Source organism: Cyanistes caeruleus, chromosome 11 (assembly GCF_971803275.1).
Source record: "Cyanistes caeruleus chromosome 11, bCyaCae1.hap1.1, whole genome shotgun sequence".
Classification (NCBI taxonomy): domain Eukaryota; kingdom Metazoa; phylum Chordata; class Aves; order Passeriformes; family Paridae; genus Cyanistes; species Cyanistes caeruleus.
Window position 1 is genome coordinate 2,682,220 of NC_141711.1, and position 19,139 is coordinate 2,701,358.

At 43.1% G+C, this 19,139-nt stretch overlaps 2 long non-coding RNA genes across 6 annotated transcripts in view; one reads left to right on the forward strand and one right to left on the reverse strand.

Annotated features, from left to right (window-relative positions):
• Window positions 1-467: 467 nt before the first annotated feature.
• The window catches only part of LOC111934943 (uncharacterized), a 31,958-nt gene continuing 13,286 nt past the window's right edge, over window positions 468-19,139 (reverse strand). Inside the window, exons 1-6 of one of the 5 annotated variants that reach the window (XR_015275177.1) lie at window positions 6,316-6,514; window positions 5,578-5,719; window positions 5,272-5,320; window positions 4,525-4,588; window positions 3,818-3,971; window positions 1,180-2,297 (exon numbers count right to left, since the gene is read on the reverse strand). This is a non-coding gene — a long non-coding RNA (uncharacterized LOC111934943). Of the gene's footprint in view, window positions 2,298-3,817; window positions 3,972-4,524; window positions 4,589-5,271; window positions 5,321-5,577; window positions 6,015-6,315; window positions 6,519-19,139 lie in introns of those variants that run through there. The other 4 variants (XR_015275175.1, XR_015275176.1, XR_015275174.1 and 1 more) reach the window with 4 other exon arrangements.
• LOC147650940 (uncharacterized) lies at window positions 6,479-10,740 on the forward strand. The gene is made up of 3 exons (XR_015275179.1): window positions 6,479-6,687; window positions 6,823-7,007; window positions 7,415-10,740. It is a non-coding gene; the product is annotated as an uncharacterized LOC147650940 (long non-coding RNA).

Genomic DNA, 19,139 nt, shown 5'->3' on the forward strand with positions numbered 1-19,139 from the left:
AATTCCCTCAGCTCAGGAGGAAACTACTCAAGAAGTGATTTCAAGAGGCCACAGTCAATCCAGCTGCATAGATCCCATCACATGGAATATTGCAGCACATCCCACGTCTGGGAGCAGCAGGGAATTGTGGAGGGGCAAAACAAACCCTGCTGTGCCCCATCTGAAAATAGATTCATTTTCACAATCATGGATTCATTAAATGTTCTGAGTTAGGAGGGACCCACAAGGAGCATCAAAATCCAGCTGCTGGCCCTGCACAGGCCACCCCAGGAATCCCAGCACCTGCCTGGACATAAAAGGAATAAACCTCTTTAACCTTGCTATAATTCAACAGAAAAAAACGACTCACTGAAGACCAAACCTACAAAAACATTCCAATTTGCCACTGAGTGGAATCAGAACCCAGAGGGCACAGGGATGAGCTCAGGTCCCTCTCCTGTTGCCCTGGTGTCCCCCTGCCCCATGCAGAGCTCGGGGCCAGCACGTGCTGCCCCAGCACTGTCCCCACGACTCCTCACCCCACTCAGCTCTTCCCTCTAATGCAATGTGACTGAGATGAAGGAACCTCCTGCTCTCCAGAGATCGATTCTCCTCAAGCACAGCACATAAATGAATATTTTACAAGCCATATAAATGCAGCCCTTTCCATTTTTCCTTTCCAGTTTTGCTGTTCAAAGGCAGACGCTGGTGCCAATTTATGGAGTTTAAGTTCCCATCTCAGGAGAAGGCAGAGATTCCAGCCCCTCACCAGCTCCAAAAATAACACATGCTGTTGTTTTGTGGATGATTTTGACAGAATTCTAACTCCTGCTCAGCTGTAACAGCTGATTATTAAAAATGTGGGATATTCTAGAAAACGCCTTCCGGAGGTCCTGAGCATCAGCGACCTTTGTGTTGGGGAAACTCAAACTGCACCAACACTGCTGAGTGTGAAACCTTCTTTAATAAGAAAATCCTCTCCATTATGGTTACATTCTTTAGCATCCAGTGGTCAATAGCTAATCTGCTGTACCTTCAACGTGGCTATAGGGAATTAACACTCGGCACCTCTGGATCCTGCTGCAATGGCCCTTTGCTTTGGACTTCAAAGGCAATAAAAAAGTAATATTGAGATCAAAGCCTCCCAGCACAATCACACTTTTTGAAGTTTGCAAACCATAGAAATTGGAGGCGTTTTAGTTCGCTGGCTCTTGTCATTTTTATTTTTATTTTTTTTTTTTTGAACTCCTGAGCACTTTGAGCCCCTGCTCAAACTTTTGATATAAACTCGTGTTTTGATGCACAAGGATCTGAAGATGCCAGGGAATTCCAGATTAATCCATGCTGACAGCAAGGGCCCTCGTTACCTTTCCATTGATTTTGCGAGGTCTGGGAGAAAAAAAATAAGCAGCAGACATTGTTTTAAGGCTTTCCTGTGGCACAGGCTGCATCACACATCCAATTTTTGCTCAATTACCATGACATATCCATACTTACTACTCCAAACTATCAAACTTCAGCAGCAATTTTGATCAGGCCTTGAAATCCATACTATTTAGAGATCAAAAATCATATCAGACAGTGCTGCAAGACCTGATTGAGTCAAATTCCTCTTGAAAAGCAAAATATGGGTAAAGCAGAGAGGCCTGAAGCATGTGGAGACTGTGGAACAAAAGCTGTCAGCATTCCTTGTTCAGAATTCCTGAAAGCCACATTACATCCCATGATTAAGTGTTCAGCTTGGAACCTAAATTGCTTTTCCTGCAGGAGGGATAATCTTTGGACGTGGCAGAACAGGTTGGTAACTCTGTTTGTCCAGAGGACTGTCCTGAGCAGATAAAGTGATTTCAGGTTTTGGCAATACTCTGAATATCCAGGGTGCTGAGGGAGGGCAACATCCTCTTTTCCCTCACTACAGGGCCCTTGTAAAACAGGCTCTGTGTAGCAATAAATCTGTTTATTTTTGTTATGGTTCTCCCATCGCTCTCTGGCTGCTTCTGTTTTCTCTTCGAAAGCACTTGATTGTGCCATTCTCTGTTTGCAGCATCATAAAGTGAAATTCACTTCATTGATCAGAAGATGACCTCTATCCAGTGCCTCTTAGATTAGAGATAACAGCAGGCTGCTGTCTCACTGAGAAATAATTTCTTTGGCTCCTTCAGCTCCTCTTTATTATGATTGCTTCCTAACATATCACTTAAAAACTGGAATGGAAAACAAATGAGGATATCCTCTCCACTGTTTGTATTTTGACTTCCCAACAAACACAGATGCACACACACTGCAGCACTTGGAGCTTTAGAATAATTCATATTTTCCTGTGGAAGATGAAGAAAATATTTAACTGTAGACAAACGAGCTGAGGAAAGGGGTAAAAATGGATTGACATAAACCCTACATTTTGCCTGAGAGACTTTATGCTTTAAACCAGGAAAAATGGGAGATGTACATTCATGTGAAATTTAAACTGTGCATATTCAGGAACAGGTTTTTAAATATCAGCAATAAAGATCATGTTGGAATACATTATCACATTCTGCACTGGAGCATGTGTTACATATTTATAACAAGGAAAGCGTGCAAGACTAATCATACACTATGAATAATGCCATGTTTTTCCAGGCAGATTTGCAAAGTGTTATCCCAGACATTCCCTTCTGCCGGGGGCAGGAGGAAGCAGAGGCTGCTCCAGCTCTCCCCACTCGGCTGCTCAGCATCCTCTGCAGGAGGATTCCAGGCGTGAGGTGTGCGCTGCCATTTAGCTGAAAATCGGCAGAAATCTGCATTATTTCTGCTCTTTCAGGCCTATTGCTCAGCTCAGGAGAGCCTCAGTTGGCAGCAGTTTGTTCCCAGGGCTCTGGATGGTGCTGCCTTGGCAAAGTGCTGGGATTTCTGGAGGGCTTGTCAGCCCCAGGAAAGCCCCTCAGCTTCGGTCTCACCATCCTCCACTCCCCCAGACTCTTCAGGAATAAAATAAACTGCTCTTTTTGTCCCTCCCCACAAAAATCTTGGAGTGCCTCAAACACTGGAATGGGCTTTTGACAGCTGACCTTATTTTATCAAGTAATTTATAATTAAAGCTCCACAAATGCAGTAGTGTCAGACACTAATACAGCTGAAACACTCCATGGATATATCATCCAAACCATGCCACTTTTACGAGTTTGCCCCAAATGAGCCATTCAGAACCAGCCCTGGCCAGTGTACTGAGCTTCTCCCCCTTTATTTATGGACAGGGAGAGTGGAGAGAAAATGTTTTTATTCCTGGCTGTGGTGTGTGCCAGGGCTGCATTCACAGGGTGCAACAACTTGCTCCATTCTCAGGCATCCACATGGAGATTTCTCTGCAAGAAATCTGGATTAAAATCCCAGTTCTAATTGGGATTAGAATCTGAGTCTCAGACTGGGATTAAAAGAGTGAGCAGGAGGACAAATGCTGGTGGTAATTCTGGCTCTGGTTTCCTTGCCCAAGGCAGGGAGTTGGAATGAGATGATCTCTAAGGTGTGTTCCAATCCAAACCATTCTGTGATTCTGTGATTCCATGATTAATTCTTCAAGAAGGGGATGTGCTCAGTGGGATTAAGGATCAGATACCACAGAGGTTGCCCGTAAAGATCACCAGTTTTTATCAATATTCTGCACCAGCAGACAAAAAACCTTTCGATAACATCGACAGCACACCTAACATGAACCTTTTGCAGTTGGTTGGCCAGCTGTGACCTGGTTTAAACTTCAGTTTTGTAAACAAAATGTGATTCACCCAGGCCTCAAAACTCAGCTCTTTCCCAAAAGAAAAGAGCAGCTTTTACCAAAAGTCAGTCTCAACCATAGACTCACGGAATAAAGGAAGTCCGAGCATCCTCCATCCAGGAAAACATCATCTGGGAATCATTCCTCTTTTATCCAGAAGAAAGTCCTTGGGAAAGGCCTCTCCTGTGCTCTGGGCTTGCTCTGGGGTTGGGGCTGTGCTGTGGATTTGTTCCCTGATGTCCTGTGGAGTAACAGCAACGTTAATTCAGAAAAGGCGTTCGGCACGAGCCGTTCTGTGGATTCAGAGGTGGCACTCGGCTCCCTGGCGCTCCCCTTCCAAAAGGGATGGATCAGTGACACCTTCACCTCCCTTTGGCTGGGAGGAGCACAGACTGTCCCATGGCCAGGGAACACCATGTTTTGAGCTTTTTTGAGCTGGCTGGTGACAGACACGTCCCAGTGCAGCCCCTGCTGCAGTTCCAGACAATTTTACCCGATCTGTGATTTTCAGAACTCCCAAAAACACCCGTCTAAGTTGACAGACACATTTGCCGTGTGACAGTGGCTCTGTGATGCTAATATTGGCTGTTGCCTGACATTTTATATAACAACATTTATATAACAATTCCTAAGGTCTGTGATGCACCACACAATTCAAACCCAGCCCTTCCATTTGCTCCCCTTATCAACGTAAAGCTGGTGGTGTATCAAGTAATATCAGAGAAGATAAATTATGCCACTGTTTATTTACAGTTTACATCCCTGCAGTCAATGTACCTCATGCAGGAACTGACCTGTGGAAGAACTATAGCAGCACATTATTTGTGCAGCAGTAAAATTGATGGAAATTGATGATGCCTGAAAAACACACAATTATAGTGTCTTGATTAAAAATAGAGCACATTTCAATGAACTTTTTCCCTTCTTCTCATGATTATGATACACAAGTACTAACATTAATGGTATTTTTTTATATAATGAACCATAAAATTACAGTTGGCAGTCAAGAGCACTCTAGCAGATAAGTAAGGCAATTTTCCTCATCATTTTTCCCTTTGTTGTCAATCTTGTTGCATAGCCCATTGCCTTTTCAATGAGCTGTAATGTGAATATTCAAGATCTTGCTTTTCCCCCGTGTATACATTCCATACACAGTTGAAATAATTCAGTTTCATGCCACCTATTTTAATATGTTTTATTAAACAAACTTCATATTTTTAGGGTTTTCCACTCGTAACAGAACTTGCCTGAGCATTGACAAAGAGAATAATGGCATTAAAATTGTCCAGGTTTCAGGGAGATCAACAAAAGTGTTTATTGAGCTTGCTGTGCAAACAAGTTTAAAAGTTTGGGTTTGATTTTGCTCTGACACTGTCTATCTCTCTTTCCTGGAGGTTTTATGAAGTTCAGATGTGTTTGAAAACTTACCCACGTAAATATGACAATCCAATTAACTCTCAGTTTAGAACCAAACCAAGTTACAAGACATTAAAAGTATTAGCTCTCATATTAAAGCATTTTAGGAAATATTTATTTCATACCATTTCCTGTGGTCTGGGGATTTATAGCTCCTGATATAAATTATCATTGCTGTAGGATAAGAAATAAGTGAAATGTTGTATAGCCTCATCTGTGTCTTACTTGACATGAAAAGGCAATAGAAATTAATACATTAAATAGCTTTGAGTTAGGAAAAAGAAGATGTGAAGTGCTCTTGAGTGGAATTATCATTCTCCCATGTAAATAGGTGACTGTGGGAGGTGTCCCTGCTCATTACTGTTGGCACTAAATAGTCTTTAAAGCCCATTCTAACCCTTTAACTTCCCATGATCCCATCAGATACTCACAGCTTCCTCCAGCTCCAGCATGAAGGATGAAGTCCAGGATGAAGACAAGAAGTTGGTGGCTGTGACCTTCTCCAAAGCCTGCAGTGCTGGGTGGGATGGATCTTTCCAAGTTAGAAAATAGAACTTTTTTTTTGTGCCAGTGCTGCAGGATATGTTCAGAAAGCTCAGCAGTCAGGAAGGAGATTCTGCAGATAGCTCAGACATGATAAAGATCAACATTTCATCCTCACAGTAAGGGCACAGCCATGAGAAACTCCACTCTGGACACTCCTTGTGCCCTCTGACAGCCACTCTGATTTAGGCTCCTGCAAACTGATTCCCACTCAGGTCCCTCCTGATCAGTTCATTAACCTTCCTCTATTATTTGGGATTCACCAAGGGCAGATATTTTTGGTTCTTTATCCATTTAGAGATGAAGAGCCACAAAGGTAAATAATCTGTGGAACAACAATCCAGATTTAGGGTGTCTGTCACCATGTGAAACACATTTATCCTGGGGAGAGAAAAAGCCCTCCAGGCCCTCCTACATGGCTGATTTAAGTTTCTGACAGTTTTCAACTTGATTGATTTAGGGCTATATTCTGTGATATTTCAACATATTGAAATATCTTTGACTTCTACCATTTTAATCCTTACTCAAATAACCACACAGAATTCTGCAGCTCACAAACATCTCTAACAACACAGGACAAAGCAAAAAGAAAGCACCAGCTTTAAATAAAAATAAATTACAAAGACCTGAAAATAATCTGCAGAGTGAAAATGAGACATCAGGACCGAGCAGCAGAGATTGGAGAGCGAAGTGCTGCGTTCCCAGGGCTGCAGCTGTGATTCCCCCATTAAAACCAGAGCATCTGGCAGCCAAACAGCTGCCAGTGGGCTCAGGGAGCTGCTCAGAGGTGCCACAGACCTCTCTCTCCTCCACAAGCTGCTCTTCATCCCGAAGCTGAGCCATGGAAAAAAATCTCCCTGCAGGATGAGCTTCACCTGCTTTCTCCCAGCACATGCAATCAACACTTTTGTTTTCATCTTCCCTCAGCAGCTGATTCCCAAATGCTTTGGGTTTGCACAATTTACCTGAGAGATTTCCAGGCCAAGATGTTTTTCAAGGTTTGTGAGTTACGATAGAAAATGAGGCAGTCTGGGGTTCCCTGTGGACCAGGGTCATTGTGAATTTGGTTTATTTGTTTGTTTCTTGAATAATATGGCTTTTTTTTTTTTCCCCCATGGGTTCCTACCTGCAAGAAAACCAGACAGGCAACTTTTAATGAATCACACCACCATTCTTCTGAAGAGACAACTGCTGTTAGAACTTCCTGGTGCTATTAATTCCCATTAGCAGCAAAGATGAGGCTCAGCCTTTGAACATGCAAAGTTTGCAAGAAATTGTTGTGAAGAAGTGAGGCCACCTTCCTGGTGAAAAGAAACAGGTGAGACCATGCTGGCTGCCTCTCCAGGAGGTTTTGGAGCAGGGGTTAGTTTTATCCAATTTGAAGTGAATGTGGAATAAACTCCCAGCACTCATGGAAGTATTTACACAATTGTATCAGCTTTAAGTCACACAACTTCAGTTTTCAGCTCCAAAGCTGCTTCCTTTCCTAAAATGAAGCCTATAGATTAAGTTGGCCAACACCAATTTTTAGAAGAAACCACCAGGATGTCCTTCACAGATAATTTCTAATCACCAAGTACCAAGAACTCACTGCTAATTTTGATGGCTCAGGTTTCAAGTTGGTTTTAATCCAGAACAAGTCCATAAAATAAATCAGATTTAAGGCAAATAGCAACTAAATTTTGTTATGATGTGTGAATGATGAGATTTTTGTTTCTGATCTAGGATTCAAGCTGGTGAAAACAGGGAGTGTGAAAAAGAAAACCCTCTCTGATGGCTTTTGATACCTGCCCATACAAATTTCACAAGCAGTTCTGACTAATCCTGGCTCGGAGAGCTTAGAACAAACTGTAGGGCTGAGAAATGAAGAGTGTCAGCTTTGCAAGGAGCTAATGTGGCACAAGGTCAAGGTTGACAAACCAGCCCCAGCCTAATGCCTCAAATACATCCAGGGCTGTGTTAGCCAAGAAAGATAAATGAAGAAACTGTCAGCCAGCTCCAGTCTAAACAATGGAACAATTTAAACTGGAGGGAATCATAATCTGAAGCAATTTGTTTCATACTGTACCATCATGATAAAGAAAATCTCAATTTTTCTCCATCAGTTTGGGGTGTAAATGGGAGTCTCAACCAAAAAAAAACAAACTTTCACCAGAATAAAAGTCACATTTCAAGGTATCCCTAAGGACAAGAGCCACGTTTTGAGCACAGTGGAAAAGCAGATATGAGAAAACAATTTTGGTTTGTGAGACTAAACAAAATGCTGTCAGTTGTGCTGTTTGGAGGCAGACAGGTTCGTGAAATACAGGATGTGGTGCTCAGTAACAAGTCAGAACATTCTGGAAAACAAATTCATGCACATTCCCTGATGAGGTAAATTGCATTTGAAATCTGTTTCTAGAAGGAGGAGAGGGACTTTGAGCTTGGAAAGGACCCCTAATCAGAATTTCTCCTCTTTTGGCCACCAAGGTAATGAAAGGAGAGCTCAAAAATAATAATTTCTCATAGATCCTCTCTCAAAAACCCCATAGGAGTCTTCACCTTGGGCTACACAAGTAGAATGAGAACACACCCAAAGAGAAGACCCTGCAAAAATAAATTGGAATAAGTAGTTTGTACCGTGTACGTTCTGCTCCACAAAAGTGGCGAAGTAACAGCGTGTGATAAAGCCACAAAGTGAAAGGAATTGAAACTTAAAATTCTCACTGATCCACTCTTATTTCACACCTCAGTTATAGATTTTTATTTCTGCTTGTTCAGGAGTCTCATATCTTGAGATTTTTCTTTCCCATTTTCCAGATTTTAATGAGTCTATCAAGACATTTGGATAACTCTGAGGAGAAGGTTATGCAAAGTTTGAAGTAAATTCAAATTGATTTTGAGTACAAGGCACTTTAACTTAATATCCATCTCCCGCTCCTGAAATGGTGTTTTACCACTTCACACTTCCCATCTCACATTGGTGATATTGAAATAAAACAGGTTCAGATCACATTATGTTATAGAATGGATTTGCTTGGAAGGGATTTTAAAGCTCATCCACCTCCCACTGTCCCAGGCTGCTCCAATGTCCAACCTGGCCTTGGGCACTTCCAGGGATCCAGGGGCAGCCCCAGCTGCTCTGGGCACCTGTGCCAGCCCTGCCCACCCTCCCAGGGAACAATTTCTTCCTAATAGCTAATCCTTTTATCAAATCTAATCTTCCTCCTCAGATAAATAATCCTGGTGATGCTGAAATGCCGATCTCCTGGGGTGATGAGACTGAGGTGATGCTCGTGCACAATGTTCCTATCGCTTCTCTTAAGCTATCAAAAATCAAAATGGAATATTTCTTACTTCCTATTTTATCTTTTCACTGTGCTCACAGTACTGAAACAATATCACAGTAGGTACAGATATTTTGAAATTTGGTATCATAAAAAAAATCTGCATTAACAATTTTTTATACTCTTTTCAGCATTTGTTTCATTTCTGCTTCAAGCATAGGCTGGAGAATGACAAAAACAATCCTTGACAGGCCTGTACGTGATCATCAATGTCATTGGTAAAGTTCTAGGTAATGAAATCTATGAAATTACTCCCGTGTTTAATGAGATGCATGAAATTAAGCAGTTTTTTGAATTGGGGGAGCCAAGATGTGATGGGGAGAAACACCACAGGCAACTTCAGCACACTTGAGGTGATAAAATGAAAGGAATTTCCTATCCCCAGCTGGAAAAGCTCATTCATCCTTGGGCTCTGACATTTCCAGGTGCAACATCCATGTGGATTTTTTAATTAATTCCATTTTCCTATGATTCTACAAGGAAATTGCACAAAGGGCGAAAAATCACCGGCAAAACCCGAAGCAACAGAAGCAAAAAAGGGCAAAATAAAAAGGGGAAGACAGAGCAGCCTGCTCTAAAATGAGCCTGTGTTCGAAGCCATGTCTCACAAAATGATTTTGAGGCTGTGGTGGTGCAAACCAAGCACCACTATTGACAGAACGATGAGAGACGATCAAATCGGGCGGGGAAGGATCCAACCCCTGCACATCACATCCCTCTAAGGTTACAGAGAGTGGAGTCTATAAAACTCAACCTAAAAAAGCGTATTATTTCTCAGAGGACACAAATGTAACAAGCTTTTCCTGATGGCAAAAATCCAATTATTGTAGTAAAGGTTGTGCTCAGTTATTTCTCACTTCATGTCAAAGCAAATTGTAAAATGAGGTGCCTGGGAACTCTGCTGCTCTACCTTTACTGGTACACAAACTTACACTCTCCCTTTTTTGTTGTAGTTAGTAAGAAAACAGAAGGAAAAAACTGAAGGGGAATGTCATCAAATACTGGCCAAGAATGTGATATATAGAATTTTTTTTTTTTTTTCATTTTTATTTCTCAAGAGCTGCAAAGAAAAGTTTAGTGTAGATTGGATCAAATATATATTTTTCTTTGCTGACAGAAATAAAGTTATCTTCATCTCTATTGGATTTTTTTCTTAGATAGGAGTATATGTTAAACCAGTCCAACTGCTTTTTCTATTTGTTTGGCAGAGGAAAAGAAAAAATTCCACTCAAAACTAAAGGCTAAAGCAATTATTCCTGGCTGTATCTTTGTTTTCTGGGAAATGACAGCAGGGATGGTGAGGAAAACTAAGTTATTTTTTTAGGAAATCATGTACAGTAAGAACTGGTGAATTTTCTGCACTGACCATTGAAAATGCCACGATTCTCCCCTCCAGCCATGGAATCAGTGAGGCTGGGAAGGATCTCAAAGATCATCCAAAGACTCCCAGCTGTGCCCAATGCCCACCTTGTCCCCAGCCCAGAGCCCTCAGTGCCACCTCCAGCCCTTCCTGGGACACCTCCAGGGATGGGGACCCCAAACCTCCCTGGGGAGCCCCTTCAGCTCCCAACAATGTGAATCCTTTGTTGACACTCCTACAGATGCTGTAAAAAACCTTTTTCCTCTCTTTTTCTCCTTTTTAACTTTCCTTTCTGATGTTATGAGGGTATTTCAACAAAACCCATCTGGCGCTTCCACCAGGATGGGCTCCCATACCTGAAACACCAAGTTCTTCTCTCCTTTTTGGATCATAATAAAGACTTTTCCTTGTTTTTGTATTCTGACAGAGAGAATGTTGTTTCTCTTTCAGTAGTAGCTGATAGTTCAAGGTTGGATGGGGTTTAGGGCAGCCTGGGCTAGTGGAAAGTGTCCCAGCCCATGGCAGGGGTGAATGGGATGGGCTTTAAGGTTCCTTCCCACCCCAAATCATTCCAGGATTCTGTGGATAAACCCCTCCCATGCATCTCTGTTCTTCAGGATTTTGTGCTGTGTCTGCATTAATTTTTCTGCTCAGGCTTTGTGAAGCTGGGCTCCCTGCACTCACACTAACAAAATATGGAAATCAGGAGGTATCTCACACTTTGGGCAAGTCCAGCCCGGATCCTGCTGTGGGACCTAAGCTGGGAAGCAATTCATGGACAGAACCAGTGCCCAAGAGCAGCTGCAGCAGCAGAAAATCCTGGGCTGCCTCCCTTTTCCAGGATTAAACTAAAACACAGCTTAAAATCGGGGTTTTTTCTGGGCAGCCCACTCTGACTGACCTTGCTTGAGATGACCTAACTAAGTGGAGGAAATTTTTTTTGGCATTTTCTGAACAAGACTAAATCAAACAAACAAATCAGAAACTCACCACATATCAAAGTCTGACCTGCTGCCTCTCAGACTGAACCAAAGCCAGATTCTGCTTCACATCCAGAGTCATGAATAAGTTCTCTGTCAAATGGGCACTGCTAAGCCACATACAAAATGTAATTAAGCCCAAAATCCAGCTGCCTTCATACTGAAGGGATAGAAGAGCACCCAGTGGAGGAAAAAACAGAAAAATTTGGCCCAAAACTTACATTTAAAGCAGTTTACATAGAAAGTTATTTAAAGAAATGACCATGTAACGTGAATACTCTATTTTGAAAAGTAGTTAGTGCTCTCCAAGCTTCACTACCCATCAGCTGGGAAGCTGCTACATCCACATTTGAAAAGAATATGTTTGAACATATTAAGTAGGCATATGTCTTCAGCTGGAGAGCACTAATTTGGTATTATTCTGTTGAAGCTGACAGTTGTTTGCTGCCTGCAAACAGTGTGGCCTGTATTCAGACAGGAATTTCCCAAAAACATGTTGTTTATAGAATGTTTTGGGAGGTGGGCTAGCCCCTTCCCAGCTATTCAAGACGTTTTCCCATTTTGAATGGGATTAGGAAAACAGCAAGAAGGGCTTTCATTAGTGGTCCCACTTAAGTGTCTTCATTTGGGTTTAGTTTTTTGTTTCCATCTCTAATAGCTCAGAGTGAGATCCCTTCCCTGGCTTAAGCTTTGATATTCAGTAACAACCAAAATGTCCCTTCAGTAACAGGGTTTTTTCCACTGGAAACTCTTCCCAGCCCAATCTCAGGAAGCTCTGCAGGGTACAGTTAAACCTGACATAATGCTCTCAGTCAGACTAACACAGAGCAGACAATAAACCACCATTTGTAGGCGGCCAGACCTCAAAGCTACCTTTACACAAGTGTCCTCTGCTCACCCTGAAAGGCTTTTAATAACGCTGTGCCACTGCAGACGTGCTTACAGCAGCTGATATTTATTTACTGACCCCAATTTCGTGGCAGGGGCCGGGGCTCTTTGTCAGACACGAGACGGGGCCTTGCCCACCGGCTGCTGTCACAGTCCTTGAGTCTATTTCCATTTATCTTCTCAAAAATCTTGCCCAAGTCACAAGCTGCAGGGCTCGACTCGCAAACTTTAGAGCAGGTTCATTCCTCAAATTAAAATTTTATGGGGCCCTGGCTGTCAGAGCAATTTGCAGACACGCCAAGCTCCGTCAGGGCTGCTGACACCCTCTGCCTCCAGCCCCGTCTGCAGCCGCCAGGGACCCGGGCTGGGCATCACCAGCAGCAACTCCTGCCCCTCTTTGCCTTCTCCTTCACCCCAGAACATCCGTGCTGGCCTTTTCCTTTGGATTTCACAGCAATCCAGAAGTGAATTTCACAATTCCGGTGGATTTTTATGCAGCCGGGTTTATGATGGCTATTTATGCCGAGTCTCCGTGGTGGGTGCATTTATCAGCTCAGCTGACAACAGGTATAAACCATTCCTTAAATCCACTTGTGAGTGCAGAGCCAATAAAAATACTGTAATCCTGAGAAGAAAGAACCTTCTCGTAGGCAAACAAACCCAAAGGAAAGAGACAAGTTGATTTTAAAGTAAACTCTGAAAAATAAAACGAATCCCGTGGAAAACGCCAATAATCTGGTTTTAATATTTAGACTGCTTTAAACAGCATGCAGATTAAATTTGATATAGGTGGAACTGCAGCCTCTATTTATTTGTATTCATACATACAAGAGCAACATAAAACCCTCTGGAGTTTGTGGAGGAGTCTGTAGCGAATTTGCAAATAACCATATCTGCAGCAGCAGTGTATAATGGACCAGTATAATATACTGGGGAAAGTTGTCACTTGTTTGGCAATTAACACTGATATAGGAGGGGAAGGAATGAGAGGATATTAACAGATTAATCTTGGGGCCATTTAGACTGCGCTGAAGCGAAATGAAGAATTTTCTCCCACTCCTGTTAGATCAGTGCCCTCTGCTGCTCAGTGCCTGGCTCTGGCAGCTCCAACCTGCTGAAAAACAGCTTCAGCCTGGGATTTACACAGTGAGGAACCTCTCAGGGATCTGTGGAACCTCACAGGGATCTGTGGAACCTCTCAGGGACCAGTGGAACCTCGCAGGGACCAGTGGAACCTCGCAGGGACCAGTGGAACCTCGCAGGGACCAGTGGAACCTCTCAGGGATCTGTGGAACCTCACAGGGACCAGTGGAACCTCTCAGGGATCTGTGGAACCTCTCAGGGATCTGTGGAACCTCTCAGGGATCAGTGGAACCTCTCAGGGATCAGTGGAACCTCTCAGGGATCTGTGGAACCTCTCAGGGATCTGTGGAACCTCTCAGGGATCTGTGGAACCTCACAGGGATCTGTGACCTCAACACCTCCTTTCCAAGGAAATTCAGACACCAGGGTTATTTACCTGTAACCTCTCCTGACAATATTGCCTGGAAATATCAGCATCCCTCCATATCATAAAATCAGAAAAACATTTCATCATTTCATATCAAAAATCAAGCCCCCTCTGGTTGCTGCTAAACTTTGTCTTTTTGCCCTTTTTGATCAAGTGAAATGTTTTTAATGCATTATGAAAAAGTGATTTGCATGCTCATATTGCAGCTGTACATTGAGATAAACTGTCTCACTTTGCAAACAGCTTCTGCCATGAGACTTGGCTGCTCCAAGAGTCAGGAAATTCCTCAGGAGAGTAAAACCAGCCCATGGATTTATAAAGAAATGGTCCCTAGCTTGCTTTCAGCACTTCTTACTCAAAGTCAGGATCCTACCTGCAACTGAGTGATGTCACAACTGGAAAAAGTCACAGAAAGTGATGAAGATTCTATTAGCTTAAAAGTACCCCAAAACCTAAAAAAAACCAAAAACCAAACCAAAACAAACTAACCCTAAACCAAACTATGAAAAAGCATAATATTTCCAAAAAAGAGAAAAAATAAATTAATAGTTAACTGGAAAGTTTGACAGCACCCTGAATTTAAACACTGACTGGAAGAAGGAATGCTGCTCCATGAAGAATATAAATGCACACAGGAATTATTGGAGTCTACTCATAAACTTTATATTTCATTTCTTGTTTTTAGATTGAATTTTCAGCTTCTAATTAAATAAATAAAATTAAATAAATAAAAATACAACTCTCAGAAAGGATCTTGTAGCCAGGGGGAGGTCAGGCTCCTCTCCCAGGTAACAAGTGACAGGACAAGAAGGAATTGCCTTGACTTATGCCAGGGGAGGTTTAAACGGGATATTTGGGAAAATTTATTCACCAAAAAGGTTTTTAAGTGCTAGCAGAGGCTGCCTTGGAGGGTTTTAAACAATGTGCACACCTGGCACACGGGGACATGGGTTAGTGTGGGATTGGCAGTGCTGAAGGAACAGTTGGGCTCAATGACCTTGAGAGGGCTTTTTGAACCTGAACAATTCTGAAATTCCTTTCCAAAACATATCTAGAAAATAGAGATGGTCTTCATAATTGTTATTCCCAAGTTTTGCTACTTCTCAGCTGCTCCTGTGCAGGACCCTGAGCACTTTGTCACCGTTTTCCCTTCCCTGGTGTGAGAATGCCTTATTCCAGTGGGGTGTTGATATTGCTTGGGAAGCAACCAGGAGAAAAATCACTGACCATTAGAGAGAGGGGTGGAAATGAGGGGCTGACAGCTCCTTTACCTGTCAGGAATTCTTTTAATCAGAGTGAACACAGGTGGCAAGGACACTGGGGATGGGGACAAGTCTCAGTGCCTGGCTGAACATCACAAAGAGCAGGTCCTGACCCACCGGGAGCATCCCAGCACCAGCACTGCGGGAAAAACTCACCAAAACACAGCTGGAGGGACTGAGGGAGCAGATCTTACACTTCTGGGAACAAATGGGACACCCACACTGGGCTCTGAGCATTCTGGATGTCACCAGGACAGGAACCTCAGCGCAGGGCCACAGCCTGGAGCTGAGCCAGCAGCTCCCAAATAACCCATCCACAGCAGCTGCTGGGAAAGCTCAGGAAAACACAGGAAATAACCTCTCACCGTGCTCTTTTGTAGAACATGCCACTTTCTCCCTGCACTTCCATGCTAATTAAGCTCCTGGCTGTGCCTCTTCCTCCCTGATCCTTCCCTAAGTGAAATGTCAGGATTAGTGCTGATTCAGTGGCGCCCGCGAGCCGCGCTTTCGGGAGCTAACATTTCAACACAACTGTGCTGCTGGCAAGGCCCTGCCTGGCACAAAGAAGGCCAGAAGTTTGGCAACTGCAGGCCAACATGGGCAGCAGATGTTTTAAATGCCAGCTCCCCTCTAATTGTAGAGCAGCAGCAGCAGCAGCACAGCGGGAAGGGAGGATGCCATAAATCTCCAGCGCTGGGGTAGCCCACGAGCGCATCAATTCTGGCACTTGTTAGCAGAATTTGCTGACAATCTCCTGCCCCGTTGAGAGGTGCAGGGTGTGCAGCCCCATTTGGCTGCCTGAGGACAGGCACAGGCAGCTCAGGCTGGGCTGGCAGGCCCTGGATGCCGTGAGAGGGTTCCTGCCCCATGGAAAACTGCAGGAGGGCATGGATGGATCTTACAGAGCAGGGCCCTGGTGCCAGGCACCGCTGCTCAGCAGCACAGCTTTGGCACACAGGATCCAGGCTCTGAGCTTGCAGCAGCCCTAACAGCTGTTCCTTCACCTGCAAATAAAACCCCCAGTGCTTCTCCAGCTGTGAGGAGCGAGTGGATGGAAAAGTGTTCATCCTAGGAATAGAATCACATAATTCTGGCTTTGTGCCCTCACTTCCTCCACGCAGTCATCCACCCTCTGCTTCCCTCCATCCCCCTGTGCAAACAGAAGCTTTCCTGGCTGGACAGAGCTGTCCTGGACCCCACAGGAGGCTGGTGTGGCTCCTGTAGGACCCTCTGCTCTTGCCCCAGGATATTAAACCTGCTATGATGTATTTTCACAGCATTTCCTCAGATTTTTCTACAAAGCAGAAAAATGATCACATTCCTCATCCTCAAGATTATGGCATCAGTCTTGCACATTGTTTTTTTCCTGGCTGGAGGCATTAATGCCACAGTTACTCCCAGGAGCAGAGGTGTCCAAGAACATTCCCTGCTCCTTGTCCATTCTCCTTGTGCTGCTTTCTCCAAACATCAAGGGTTAAACTGCCACCCTAAAATCATGGCTGGGAGCTGACCTGGAAAGCAAAGTTTATAAAACATTTATTTGCTGCTCTGACATCTGGAGGGAGATGCATCATTTAGGTCATGAATTTTTCTGTTTGGATCCAAGCTGCTTGCTCACCCTGCCACACTCCACCCTCTGCTCCCCTGCAACCTTGCAGCACACTAATTTTAAAAAGAGGGGAGGTTGACCCTTAGGAAGGCTTGGAAAGCAAAGTGTTTCCTTTTCTTTTTCAAGCAGCAGGAAACAAGACTGCTCACGAGAAGAGAAAAGGTAAGGAATGAACATTTGAAGAGTGAAGAGTCAATAGGAAGGAAATAAAATACTGTATATTTATGAGTAAAACAAGAATGTGTCCTTTTGAACCTTGCAGGCAGAGGAATCTGAGTTCATCAATCACCAAACTATTGATAGGTTAAAAAAAAAAAAAATAGACTTATCAGTAAGCAGGTGGCAAAGGAGGCAGGGAAAACTCTGACACACCAGCCCACCTTGTCTAAACCAGCCAGGAGACATCCAGCTAATTTAAATCCACATAGCAACATCCTGCTCAATGCAGCTAAACTGAATGCCTCAGGCTAAAGATATTGTTTGTCCAACTTTTATTACCCTTACTTATAAAATTGAAGGGTAAGGACTTGACTTGCTGTGGTCACTGTCACTGGCAGCAGTGCACCCTCAGCCCCCATAAACCTTATGGGAGAACTGGAAGGGTGTTTGCAAAAGAAAGAGTGAAAACTGCCAAAAAAGTCAAATCCCATCCATTTCTGCCTATTACAGTGCTTCCCAAGACATAATCCCCTCAAGGAAGATACTGTGTGAAAACAGGAGCTGCTTCTCTCTCTGACAGAGAGTGGATTGACAGATTCTGTATTTATTTTTAAAAAATGCCTAACTAAGCATCATTAGTCACCCATCATCCATATTTCTCTCCCTAAATGAGAGTGCACAAAGTTCCAGAGTCTCCAGAGAAAGCAATTACAATATTAATTTTAACTAAATGACAACTAGGAGAAAATAAAAAAAAAAAATCAGCTGGTTTAAGGAGTTCTTTAGATGGTGATTAAGAAAACAACACTGAAAACCACCAATCACCAATATAATATTTAAATGAGCTGCCTGGAAGGCACTGCAAGGAGCAAGATCCATGTAGGAATACATTTCAGCAGGCATGAATGTGCAGGTTTTTGAGTCTGAGTCACAGGGTTTGAGCAGAAAATAGGCTGGATCCTGGAGGTGGGGGCCAGGCACATGTGCACAGTCAGGCTGGTGATCCAGGGAGTTCTGCTGGGATCTTGGCACTGAAATCTATGGAGATTTAATTTATACCCTAGTCCTGGGTCTGTGATCCCTTCCATGCAAAGTCTCACTGAAATCCTAAATTCTTCTGCCATTAAAATCCCAGAGACTCCCAGAAATCATGGTTGGAAGGGACTTCAGGAGACCACAGTTTCCCCATTCAGAGTAAAGCTCTTCCTGCTGGGTTAAGTGCAGCTTTTTTCTAATTAAATTCTGAAAATCTCCAAGGATGGACGTTCTGCAGCTCCCTGGGCAGAGCTGCTGGAGAAAATTTGGAGAAAGGGCTCCCCATCATCCTTTCCTAAACTGGAGAGTTCAATAATGAGAACCAATTCTATACCACCAACATTTCCCTTGTGAGTTTTCCTTCTCAAATATTTCTATGGTCTCCAACCCTCAAAACAACACCAAATATTTATCCCCACTTTTTAGCTGCCAAATCCACCCTGAAATATGTTCCTGCAAACACCAAGACTGATGTGATGTTGTATTTTAATTACACTGGTTCTTGACACAGGCTTTGCTGTTATTTTTTTTTTTTCCTGGCAAAGTAGGACCCACTAAAAACTGGAATAATTCTCAAATACCCTGGGAAAAAAATAAAAAAGGGAAAAAACCAATTGTTTTGAAATATTTCAAGGGATTTATCATTTCAGAACAGCCTCTTAGACCACCAAGGCCTGCTTAAAAGTTATCTTCAAAAGGAAAAACCAACAAAGCCAAAACACCCTCAGCCTCAGGAAGGTCGAGCTCGCCATAATTTGTTGTGGGACTCATCCTTCTTTCCAAAGACTGCAAATGCCTCAGTTCCTCTCTCTGCTGGCTTAAATGACACCTGGCTGAACACAATTTCTGGGACGCAGTGCAGCTGGGGGAATTTCAGTATTTTTGCAGGAGCTGTGTGATATTTGCTGTTGGCTTGGAAAAAAAATAAGTGTAAAAGCTGTTTCATTCCCCATCATTGTCATATAATATCACCCAAATGAAGATGTAAATAAAGGCAGCCAAATAAGAGCAGTATCCTATTTCTTGAAACTTCTCTCTGTGCCTTTCAGATGTGGCAAATTCAAGTTTCTGACTCCAATTAAGCAGCTTCATCTCCATGCTTCAACCCAGGAAACAAATAGGTAGAAGGGGGTACCATATGTTTGGGGTTTCAGTTCATTAAATCCTTGATGGTGCAAAACCTTCTGAGAGCTACTACCCCATAAAATTCATACAAAGATATAGTTTGTGTTGTTTGGAAGAATCTTATTAAACACTTTCTCCAAAGAAATATTCCAGCCTTCTGAGAATCAGCATGACACTGCCATGAATTATTCACACA